The following is a 13,363-nucleotide window of genomic DNA, read 5'->3' as shown; positions in this document are numbered from 1 at the left end:
AATCTGCAATGCTTGATAAGAAATATACTCATTATCTTGCCCATGTAATTGTAAGCCCTCTGTACAGTATGTTCACAAAAGAAACCAAAAAAAATAAATAATAGAAAAGAAAAGAAAAGAACCTAAGGGATATGAGGACCAAATTATTATGATATTTCACTAGGTATCCTATGTGAAAGCAAAAAAAAAAAAAAAAACAAAATGCACCAGAAGAAATCTCAGAACATCTGAATATAATACAGGCCTATTTGTCCTCCCTAACTGTCATAGATGTATATGTTAATTCTAAGGAGACTTAAGTTCTAGTAGCATTCGAAGTACTGGAAGACACTCATGTTTTACCGAAACAAATTATGTCCATACAGGTAGACCCATTGCAACAGTGAAATGTACAAGTCGTTATGTCGAAAACGAACTTTACAACTTTCGTGCAGGGGGTGGGGTAGAGAGGGGAGAAGGGAAGGTGGGGAGGATTGGGTGGGGAGGATGGAAAGGGAAACAACGGAGGAGGCTACAATGCTTGATAAGAAATATTCTCACTATCTTGCCCATGTAATTGTAACTCCTCTGTACAGTATTTTCACAATAAAAAAAAAACAAAATATGTCCAAAAAATATTAGTGATTAGGAAAAATGATAATTTGCCTTATTACAAAATAATACATAATCCACTCACCACGGTGGTTACATTTTCCCTGTCTCTCCACATGTGACCATTTAATTTATTTTTAGTTCATTCATTCATTCATTCATTCATTCATTAGTTTGGTGCTAATACTAGAGCTTGAACTCAGGGCCTGGCTCAGTCTCAGTATTTGTTGTTTATTTTGTTTTAGTTTTCTCAAGGCTAGCATTTTACCGCTTGTAAGAGCTCCATTTCTAGCTTTTGCTGGTTACTTTCAAACCATAATCTAATGGACTATTTTTCTTGGTCTGGTTTCAAACCACAATCATCAGATTTTGTCTTTCTGATTAGCTAGGAATAAAGACATGAGCCACCAGTGTGGCTCCTACTTTTTCCTATACTTATCTATTGCACATACTTAGATAGCAATTTAATATTGAGAGTATAGAAGCAAGATGTACAGTGATTATATTGTTCTGTCAGAAATTCAAGTTAGTAATGTAAATTTCTTCTTAAGACCATACACAAAAAATCCTTAAGAAGAAATCTGATGATTTGTGTGTGTGTGTGTGTGTGTGTGTGTGTGTGTGTGTGTGTGTGTGTGTGTGTGTGTGTGTGTGTGTGTGTGTGCTGTTGCAATATGTTCCACATATAAGCACTGTGCAGGTGTGTCCAGCCATTCACAGTTATTGGATAAATATCTGCCTTGAGATAACAACTCATGGACAATGTCTAAGTGTCCACTCTAGGCTTCCCGATGAAGAGGATTATACTTATCCTCATACCTAGTATTCATATGAGTGGCCTTTTTGGAAAGTAGTGTCTGCACTGTAGTAAGCTGCAAGGCAAGCACTCTACACTGAGCCACCTTCCCAGCCCAAGGATTAAGATTCTTATCTGTAATTTAGTCAAAGCTATGTCTCTTTATGTAGGCGACTAACAATGTATTTACTAATTTCAAGTAAATACATAAATTCTATTTCATCTTTTTTAAAAAATAAAAAAAACTTGTTTGCTCTGTAAATTGAGTAGAAGCATGGATTTTGTGGCTAGCTAGGTCATTGCACATCTGGATCTCTTTTCCTCTCTCTGTTTTATGGTTCTCATAGACAATATGATTGCTCCATAGTTATCCTAATTTATTTTGCTTTTATATTTTTGGTTGCATCGTTTCACTTTCTGCTCTGCCATTTCCCAAAACAGCACCACATGAACAGAAAAATCCAGAAGTGGTGCTGTGGCTCAAGTGGTAGAGTGCTTGCCTTGATTTGAAGAGCTCAAGCACAGTGCCCAGGCCCAGAGTTCAGGCCCCACAACTAATTAAAAAAAAAAGAATCTCAATATTTGATAATTCTACTAACAGATCTGACTGAAATCAGTTGAATCATACTTTTCCTTTAAAATGAAGTAATAGATCCAGGCTAGGAAAGCAGCTAGAGAAGGCAGGCAGATTGTATCTGTAAAAAAACTTTGTGGAAAATGGAATCGAGGATTACTTACTGGTGATTCACTGGCACTTGAAGCATGATTCTGAATTATTGCTTGCTGATTCTGAACTATTGCTTTGATCATTATATTCTCCAAGAAGAAAAAGTGAAATTTAATTGATAGCAAAGGACTACTAATACATTTTGACTTCTCATTAAGCATCTTCAATCATCAAAATCACCTGAAGACAATAGATAGGCCTATTTTTAGATGAAAACAAGTGTCTTAAAAAAAAAAAAGGAATTTAGGTAGTCATACAAAGGACTTCTATTTTACTAATGCATTATACATTTTTTCTAATGTTGGATACCAACATTAGAAAGCTACTAGAAAGCTCTTAAATCCCATATGTTGAAGTGAGTTCTCTTACACTTTAACATGGTATTTCCCAAATCATTTACATAGAAGGCATTGTTTCCTATTTTCTCATTCCTAGAATAAGCTGCACATGAAGAAACCACTGGTCCATATTTTCAGTCTTTACCTTTGAATACTGAGGAAAATCTTTCCTCTGCTCCCTATAATTCACTACTCTCCAGTTAGAATAATTTAGAATAGTAAAAATGGAAAAAGAGAAAATAAATCATGGCGAAAAAACATATGCAGAACATTCACCAGTTTTTTCCGACCAGTTCAACCAATGTGAACTATTGGGGAAATACATGGACACCTCATTCCCACTGGTACTCAAAATCTCTGGTTAGGCAATTCTGACGAAGACAAGGAACAAGATGAAAAAATGAGGAATGGTATCAATTGCAAGAAAAAAATGGAGTAGTATCCAAGCAAATTTCTTCTTTGGGATACCGAAATTTATCGGCTTACTGTGGTGTGAACACTACTTTCCAAAAAGGCCACCCAGATGAATACTAGGGATGAGGATGAGTATACCCCTCTTCATCGCGAAGCCAAGAGTGGACACTTAGACATTGTCCATGAGTTGGTAGCTCAAGGCAGATATTCATGCAATAACTCTGAATGGCTGGACACCCCTGCACAGTACTTATATGTGGAATAATACCAGAATGGCTTCTTTATTACTTCATCATGATGCAGATACCAATCCCCAAACTAAAGGCCTCTTGACCTCCTTGCATCTTGCTGCTGGGAATAGAAATAGCAAAGATACTCTGGATCTCTTTCTGTTGAACCACTATATCAAACCAGGTCTGAAGAACAACTTTGAAGAAACTGCATTTGATATTGCCAAAAGATAAGTATGTATCACTACCTCTTTGAAGTTGTCGAAGGCTGTACAAATTGTTCTCCTAAGTCGTAATGGTTTGGTTAAGTTTCTTAAATTTCAAAAATGCCAGTCCATCTTTTGTGTCCCTACAAATTTTTTTCACAATACAAAACAACAGCAATATCTTACTATAAAAATTTATGTATTCCATGGTATTCTTCCAAGTGAATTGCATGACTTTGATATCAAAATGTATTCAAGAGTTGTTTGTATACATCTGTAATGATTTCTGCAGAGTTTGTGATTTTTTAAATCAGAAATATTTTTAACTTTTCTGTTGAAATGAATAGTATAGAAACTAAAGATGTTCCGGGTGCTTTTCTGAAAAAAGTATATCTATGTTTGTGTAATGTCCATAATCTATATCAATCTCTCCTAGATATAATACTTTGAATTCTACATTGTAATATAATATATAGACTCATTAATAAATGTGACCTTGCAGATTGCATTCCATATAGAAGAATTTTAAGACTCCTTTTTTTGTAGTTTCTTATATTATTTTATTTCTTTGGGATAAAATGGCAATATTATCTAATTTCAAGTTTTGTAAAGGTTATGCTATGTAAAGGCCTTTCTAAGGAGAAAATTTAATACACTGATGTCAAACTAACCTTTAATTCTATGAATTACATGTATTGTTACACTTGTATTTTTGTAATCAACTTTTTAATAACTGCTTTTCATTTCTTGCATCAGAAGAATAAAAAATATGGAATACTTCACAAATTTTCATATCCTCCTTGTGCAAGTGCCATGTTAATCTCTGTATTGTTGTAATTTGGGTAGACCTGCTGCTGAAGCATGTATTATCCTCTAAATTTAAGTACGTAATGATACAATCTTTATACAGACATATATCCATGGTTGCCTATTTGTACCAAGGAACCCTTATTGTTCCTAAAAATGCTATTGATCTTATTTCTCTAAATTTCTGTGTACAGTGGAAAAAACTTATATAGTTTGGTCGATTGCTCACATTTACAATTTTTTTGGTCAATGACTATATTGTCATTTTCATTTTAAATTTGATCATACTTTGAAGCCTTTACAGCTAAGTCCAAAGGTGGTGGCTTTTCAAGTACTTATTTATCAACTGAGTTAGCTTTGTGGAGCTAATGGATTCAAAGTAAGCCTTACTTAAGAGCTACTTCTAACTTTCTGCAGGTTAAAATTTCCCAAATGAGGTCTTCCTGGGACAAATGTCTACCTGAACTGTGAAGACTCAGGATCTATGTTGAGGGGGCAGAATGATGCAGGCTCCAGCCTCGGGATTATCTGAGGACTGTGTTTGGGATTAGGAAAACTCTTGGAACGCCAGGCTACAGAGGGAAAATGTTCCCTCTCCCTATCTCAAAACATGTCACAGACTCCTGGGAGCTGAGGAAGTGGCTCTTCTGCTTGCTTAAGCATAGATGAACAGCTGGTCAAGTATTTCGCTGAGATTGAAGAAGTGGTTTGAGCTTGCTCTAAAATAGTTTAGATAATAATATACCTAGACATTCTCTCATAGGTTAAGTAAAAATGTATCTGTGGAAAATTTTTGTGTGAATGTTTTCTGACCAAATCTTGGCAAAGATTATGCTTGCTAGTCTTTAAATACCCACTAACAATAAAGCACAGCATGCAGTGGCAATTGCTGTTTGCACACTGCATCCCCTGTGTCCTGGTGATTTTGTGACCCTTACCCAGGGACCGCAATGCACTAGACGTTGACCCTGAACCCTTACCTTTCTTCCATGTAGGAACAGACCAACCAGAATATCTTACCCTGACAGCATGGATTGTCTTACTGGAACAAAAATAATCTTAGTTACAAGGGATCATAGAAAGATGAACAGTTCAGACAGAATTGTTCAGAATGGAAGGTATTTTATCAAAACATAATTGTTTATTATACGTATCATTTCAAAAGTAGCTAAAGCCAAGAAAGTGAAAAAAATGTTCATATGCATGATTACCTACTGTCCTGACCTGTCTATCATCCAACCAAGCAGGAACTTACACTACTGACATTCTATCACCAAATATTGCAATAGCTCCTTGAGAAGTCCATATGTTTCTCCTCGATATTAGGCCTTAAATTTGTAATGTTTTAATCAAAGTGTTTCCTCTTGCCTCCAGGCTGCATATCTACAAATGGTAAAGCTTTAAGTCTAACTCTACCAAAAACTGAGGTACAGATAATGGATTAATGCTTTAAAACAGAGTTGCCTTTGATTCCCTAAACACAACACAACAATGCAAAACAATTTTTATATTATATGTACTTATATATTTTATATTTATATGTGCTGATTTTAAACTTCATACAGTGAATCTTACTAGAATTGATAATTTGACAAAAATATTGACATTTATTCCCATAAATAGATTGGATATAAATAATTAGGTTTAGAATATATATTAGAATATAAAAAGTATCAATGCAATATCTTCAGTATAAACTTGTGATACCTTCTAAGTGTTCGTGGTCTTCTGAATACACATGGTAAAATAACAGTATTGTTTTCTGCTAATCTATAAGGGATTTTATTCTGATGCTCTGTTTATTGTTTTAACTTGCTGGTCCCAAAGTGTTTTTCTCCATATTTCTGAAGCATTCTTACTGATTATACCCAAATTTTGCTGATATGATGTCTAAAAGCTATTATTCTTCTGCAGGACCCACGGGTCCTAGGATAACAGGTCCCAGTTATCTGCATCATCAGATAACAAGGGCATGACTTTGACTTCTCACATAGGCCCATGCAACATGCCAACAGAAAATAAAGACTCATCTCAATTTCTCATTTCCTATAATATTTCAGGGCCCCAATTGCTTACAAGAATTAGCAGTAATCAATTGTGAAATGCAAGGCAACTTAAAATGAAAGATGAGATCACAAAATCTGAGAGAAAGTACTGTAATTCAAACTTTCAATTTACAGATGACCAGCCCATATGAGTGAACAAAATCACAAATGAACAAGGTTATTTTTAATACCTTTCTCCTAATGATGAATAAAAGATTTCAGTGCAGCCAAAAAAATAGTTTCTGGAATGATAGATCATAATTGGTCAACCAAGACTAGGAAAACTTGATTTAGAGGTCAAATATAATTTAGAAAAACATTAATTGAGAAGACCCTTAGTGCTTCAAAACACTGGTACTTCAGTAAAACTTGGTTCTGTAGTATAAAAATGTCATTCTCAAACCAATGTAACCTACATTTAATCTCCTGAAAGTATATTCCTTTTCAAATAAACTTTTAAAAATCATATTCACCAAAATAACACTTGACAAGTAGATGATAGTGACATTACAAGGTTTTCAAGTGTTGGGAGCAAGTTACAATAGAGTTGATTTACGTACCCAGCACTAATACCAAACAAGTTCAACCATTCATTAAAGTGCAGAAATACTACCCCCCACCATTTGTGTTGTTCAGTTGGTGCCTTCCAGAAATGTGTTATATAGATCAGCCTCCCATAATTCAAACCCAAATATTAGCTAATAAAGTAAATTTCATCACATAAGGTACATTTTAAAGTCACTAATAGTTGCCTTATCATGTGTTGCCTTATCATATATTTTCCCTATCTGTGTAACATAGTAAGAAATATGACTTTAAGTCTTGAATATGGGTACTGATGAGAGGTTTGACAAACATAAAATCTGTCTTCTATTTCTATCATATTCCTCTAAGTAGTAAATTTTAGTTTTCTTCTTTTTCCAATACTTATAGGTAGTAGAAAAAATTATCCTATGTAAAGTAAAATAATCACATACCATTGTACAAAGCCATTTATAAAAACTGGTAGGAATAAATTCTAGGCCATTTTTAAACATTCCTTTTGACTAAAGATTAATCTTCCAAATGAAGGAGAATAAAATCATGTCTAAGTGCTTCACATCTCCAGTCTTGCAAATTGTTATTGCAGATGAATGAATTATGGAAATATAAGCTGACATCAGTTGCCTATATATTCTCCATGCTGGCTGATACTCAGAATTTGCACAGCACAGGAAAACAGGTGCAATGACTGGCTTCTCACATCAGGGTGAATTTTTGGTATTGCTGGGCTTCGAACTCAGGGCCTAGGAGGCCCAACTGCCCAATCGGTCCACGTGATCACACCAGACTTTGAGCCACTAAGGAGATGGCCTTTTCCCAGGAACTGAGATCGAGCCACAGGGAGGCCAAAATAGTGCTCAATGCATCATTTAAACATGGGATGTATATTCACATCCGTGTGGGGACTGCATCGTGCATTGAGTGTACTTATTTTGTATGCTATTCATGGATTATTGTGTATTTTCTCATGTATATAATGACAGGTATAACTGCGATGACATGGATAACGACTTATTCCCATGACCACAGGGTGGCCCATGCATTCTCCATCCTAGCTGAGACCCAAGACTTGCACAGGAAAGGAAAACATATGCAACCATTGGCGTCTTACATCAAGATGAATCTTTTGGCAGGGCTGGGATCTGAACTCGGGACCTAGCAGGCCCAATTGGTGAATGGGTCCATATGAGCACAACAGCCTGTGAGCGACAAAGGAGCTAGGCATTTCCAGTACCTGAATTTGAGCCCCCCTGGGGGGAGAGTGGGGAGCACAATAGTCATCCATTCATAAGTAGAAGGTAGAATGCAAATAAGTACATATTTGTATAGGATTGATGGTGACTTGTGATGGAATCCAATCTGTGTGTACCTATATTTGGGTATTTTCTGATGCATTCATTTCATGTCTGTGATGATTATTGTCATGCCTCATTAACTCTTCTTTACAAATAATCTATACCCCATGAGTCTTGCGTATCATTTCCTACTCGCATCATGCACAAACTACTCATTCAAGGATGAGATCGATCGCATGCCATGACTCTTCCTAGGTCCAGAAACAAGTATCTCAGGATCTCCCACCATTCCCTCCTCCTAGGGGGACTGAATTCAAGCCTCAGTCCTGGAAAAGTTACTCCTTATATACATATTAACGATAGGATTTATACTTCCGTTCAGATGTTCAGTCCATATTGTGTTTGGTGCGTTTATTCATTTTATTTCTTGTTTTATTAATTTATTTACTACTTATTTTATTGACTCTGATGACACTTATACCAATTATTACATTGTTTACATCCTATCACATAGAATCTAGATTTTAGATGTATGTGTTCTCCATCATGCCTGGCAGTGCTAGGATCTGATCTCAGGGCCTAGCAGGCCCAGTTCATGAATGGGTGAGTTTGAGGATGGGATCCCCTAGCCAATGAAGCTGTTAAGTGGTTCCCACGCGCTGAGATTTGGCCAAAACAGCGATACATGGATAGGCAGACGATGATATACAAAGAAATATATATTGTTAAAGAGTGCCAGACTCATCTATCTATGATTGAATGACACCTACTACGTTCCTACCAACTCTTAGGTATTTATTATACCACCATTGAAGGAATATTGTTCTTTTAATGCTTAATAAATTATACATTAAGATCAATCAGCATTCTAAGACTATTGCATCCAATTTTAGACTAGACGGATGCATGAACTACTCTTTCAATGGATATTCCCATGCATAGGAATGAGTCTCTTGTGTTCTCCTGCCATTGGTGTCAGGACTGGGATTTGAACCCAGGGCCTATGTTCACAGGTTGTCCTATGGATTCACTGATAGCCCACAAGCCATCAACAATGGCAAGTCATACCTACTTTGCAGCCATGTCATTCAAACCCAGGATGGTCACTGTGCAAAGAAAAAAATAATAAAATCCCAGCCCCCTGAAGGTTGCCACTTTTTCTGCTTTCCAGTTTTTTTTTTCTAGAAAGTCCCCTGGGCCTAGGATCTTAGGATCAGCTATGGTTCTGGAGGCTGCACCCAAGCAGAGAGAGATAAGCTGAGGCAGAGTTTCCATGACCTGAGTTCAAGCCCCATGGTTGGCCAAAAGAAAAAAAAGAAAAAGAAAATATAATTATTTAACTAAATTAAAAAAATAAAGCTACCTAGTTTGGAATTTCTGCTAGTTTTCTTTCCTAGCCTGGGATTTGAACTCAGGGTCTTGGTAAATCTGTAGCAATGTGAGGGAAGATTTGCTACTACTTGAGTTCAAACCTTGTGCCAACCAAAAATGAAAACTAAGTCACTGACCTAAGCAGGGGGAGGTAGTTGTGGAGATGGGAGGGAAGGTATGGTAGGGGGAAAACAAAGGAGGAGGTAACAATGCTCAATATGAAATTTACTCATTACCTTGCTCCTGTAAAATATTTTTACAATAAAAAACGAACAAAGACAAACAATGTAGTTCTCAGAGAAGTATTTTGGAGGAAAGGGAAGGATCTCTGAGTGAATAGCTGTACAAAATTCTACACTTTTTAAAATGTTCAGTATGGAACTGAATAAACATAACTGCTTCCATTAAAAAATTAAGTCACTGTCACCCTAATGTTTACAAAAAAGACCACACTAAAGCTACCAGCACAACTATGTTTATTGCAGCATTATTTACCATAGCTAAGATATGGAACCAACCCAGATGCCCCTCAATAGATGAATGGATCAAGAAAATGTGGTATATATACACAATGGAATTCTATGCCTCCATCAGAAAGAATGACATTGCCCCATTTGTTAGGAAATGGAAAGGCTTGGAAAAAATTATATTAAGTGAAGTAAGCCAGGCCCAAAGAAACATAGGTCCCATGGTTTCCCTTATTTGCAATATCTAGTATAGGTATGAGTCAAGCGGAAAAAGTCAGAGAAGGTGATGTTAGGAAAACGAACCCTCAAATATGTATTTTAATGTTTTTGTTTCTTTCATGCATGTGTTTCTAACGCATTTATAAGATTATTTCTTGGTTGCTTTGTATGTCCCTCCCCCACAGTGTAACCCCTGCTTTCACTATATTTGATGTCAGTATAACATGTGGAGGAGATGGGGACAAACAAGTCGTTTAAGGATTCAGGTGGACCTGTTGCAACAATGAGAAGTACAAAATGTCATGTCAAAACCAGCTTTACAATGTCGGAGGGGGGGGGAGGGGGGGTATGATTGGGTGGGGGGGAGGGGGGAGGCTGGGAAGGGAGGTGAAGGGTAAACAAAGGAGGAGGCTGCAATGCTTGGTAAGAAATGTATGCATTATCCTGACCATGTAATTGTAACCCCTCTGTACAGTATGTTCTCAAATAAAATAAAATAAAATTAAATAAAAAAAAAAAATTAAGTCACTGTCTTGGAACTGGGACCAGTATTTCTGCCATTGCTAGGATTTGAGCTCACCGTCCAGGTAACAATTTTGCATCATGGGTGAAGGCGAAGCTCACTGTCCATGAGGAAAGAAATTCAGGCTAGAGTTCCCAGGGCCTGAATGAAGGCCCTAAAATGGAAAAATATCTCTATACATGTGTAATATATGATATATATACTTACATATGTATGTTAATTTCATATTATGATTCAGGTGGATCAGTGGTAGAGCACTTGCCTTGCATGCCTGAGTCCCTGGGTTTGATTCCTCAGCACCACATAAGCAAAAAGAAAAAATCCGGAAGTGGCGCTGTGGCTCAAGTGGTAGAGTGCTAGCCTTGAGTTGAAGAGCTGAGGAACAGCACCCAGGCCCAGAGTTCAAGCCACACAACCGGACCCCCACAGAAAAAGAATGATTTTGTATTTTATTTTTCTTTGATTTATTTATTTATTGATTACTGTATTTAGTATTTTTATACACATAATATTTATTACATTTTGCACATCTATTATAAAATTATACCCAATAATTTAGGACATTGACTCATTCTCCTTAATATTTTATTAAGTGTTGAAACATAATACATAATTAAATGGAAGCATTTGTCACAGTCTTCACATGATTAGAGTCTCTCACAAGTATGAGCTTTGTCTTATTTATCTTTGGAAACTTTCTATCGGGTTTTCTTTAGATGATTTATACTCAGAAGCCTTTTCTTGAGGATAGGCAAGTAAGGTATAAAATTGTGAGGGTGGGGCTAGAAATGTGGTTTAGTGGTAAAATGCTTGCTCAGCATGCATGAATGCCAGGGTTTGAATCCTCAGTGCCACATACTCAGAAAAAGCCAGAAGCTATGGAGTAGCTCAAGTGGCTAGCCTTGAGAAAAAGAAGCTCAGAGAGAGTACCCAGGCCCTAAAATCAAGCCTAGGACTGTCTAAAACCATAGGCCAGATGCCAGTGGCTCATAAGTGGAACCATAGCTTCTCGGGAGGCTGAGAGCTGAAGACCACAGTCCAAAGGAAAGCCTGTTAGTTTCTTATCTCCAGTGAACCACCAAAAGAACCCATCTGGCATTTTGGATTAAGTGCTAGAGTATTCACCTTGAGCTGAAGGGCTCAGGGTCAGTGCCCAGGCTAGAGTTCGAGACACACAACTGGAAAAAGAGTGAGGGTTAATTAAAATACTTTTCCTATTTGCTAATTACGAGAACATTCTATGGAAGATGAACACTGATGTACACCAGAATTGGACTCAGAGCTCAAGGTTCAAGTGTAGCACATACATATGCCCATCCTCTCAGAATGTAGCATTGTAATATTGTGTCCTACAGGGTTCTTAAAGGTCCAAGGTTAAAAGGCTTAATATGCTCCACAAGCCCTTTGTGATAAGCAGTTGACTTGTATTGTCAATGTCATTACAGTTCTGAACCTAGCAGAGCACAAGTAGCTCATGCCCATCACCCTAGCTCAGGAGGCTGAGGTCTCAGGATCACAGGGTGAAGCCAGCCACGGCAGGAAATCTATGACAAAATGACTTGCACTTCTGAAAGGTCAGATATTCAAGAGCTTCGTGTGTCTCCCTTGGTGATGAGAATTTACTTGCACATTAAATGTTCTTATAGTACTCGAGCTATAGAAGAAGGAAAGAAACATTATTGACCTATCCTGGATTCAGAGCCCTAGCTCTGTTAGCAGGAAGAACTCCAGTGTAACTCTGTTATTGAAGGACAGAAAACAGTTTCAAAATCCAGGCTAGGTGCAGAGACCAGGCCTACAGGATTAGGAGGCAGAACGTACACACCCAGCAGGGAAGTGAGCTGCAAAACCACTTCATTTATTCCAGGCACAACCAGCAATGGGGAAAACCTGTAACATTTGTTAAAGTTACACCAGGGTCAGGCTTTACTCGGCCTCTTCAAACAATGACTAATTAACCTTCCTCTCTCATGTGAAGGGAGACTCAGGCTACCTTAAGGTTACCAATAGAGAGCCAGTTTAGTGGGGGAGAGGGGAGGAACAGAGTAGAAAAACCCTGCTCTCTGGTCTTAGGGAGTGGGTTTTTACTCTCCATCTATCAGATTTGAAGACCCTTCTACCTCTGCCAGTCCATTCTCCTTCCTTCATTCTCCACATAATTAATGCAAATCCCCAGACTAACTAGAGGCAGGACTGTTTCTATTTTGTCTCCAAGCACATTATTTAGAACCTAGCTCTGCCCTCTTGACTCTGGGGCCCTTGGTTGCCTGAGAAGTGGGAAAGAGACAGTCTTCCTGCTCTGTGGTTATGTGAAGGCACACTGCAAAAGGTCTCCTAACTGGGAAATGTTCCCTTCTTTCCTCCTGACGTCCAAAGATTAAACTATCTTTCTTTCTTTCTTTCTTTCTTTCTTTCTTTCTTTCTTTCTTTCTTTCTTTCTTTCTTTCTTTCTTTCTTTCTTTCTTTCTTTCTTTCTTTCTTTCTTTCTTTCTTTCTTTCTTCCTATCAATCTACCTACCTACCTAGGTATCTCTTTGCCAGGTCTTGGGTTGAACTTAAGGCCTGGGCACTGTCTGTAGCACTCTACTATTTGAGCCACAACACCAATTCTGGCCTTTTCTGTGTATGTGCTACTGAGGTATCGTACCCAGGGCTTCTTGCATGCTAGGCAAGCACTCTCTCACTAATCCACATTCCCAGCCCCCTCATATTTTTCTTAATAGTAGTTTTTACATAAGTATGCTACCATTTTACTTCCTCAAGTTTAATTTTCTGAAGACTGGTTACTTCT

At 37.4% G+C, this 13,363-nt stretch overlaps 1 pseudogene; it reads right to left on the bottom strand.

The window, feature by feature from the left end:
* Positions 1-4,065: 4,065 nt before the first annotated feature.
* On the bottom strand, positions 4,066-4,165 carry LOC122117067 (annotated as a pseudogene).
* Between the last annotated feature and the right edge of the window lie 9,198 nt (positions 4,166-13,363).

Source organism: Dipodomys spectabilis, unplaced genomic scaffold (genome assembly GCF_019054845.1).
Source record: "Dipodomys spectabilis isolate Male_0828 unplaced genomic scaffold, ASM1905484v1 ptg000139l, whole genome shotgun sequence".
In the NCBI taxonomy this organism is placed as follows: Eukaryota; Metazoa; Chordata; class Mammalia; order Rodentia; family Heteromyidae; genus Dipodomys; species Dipodomys spectabilis.
The sequence above is the reverse complement of the archived record's forward strand: the minus strand, read 5'-3'. Positions and strand labels throughout refer to the sequence as shown.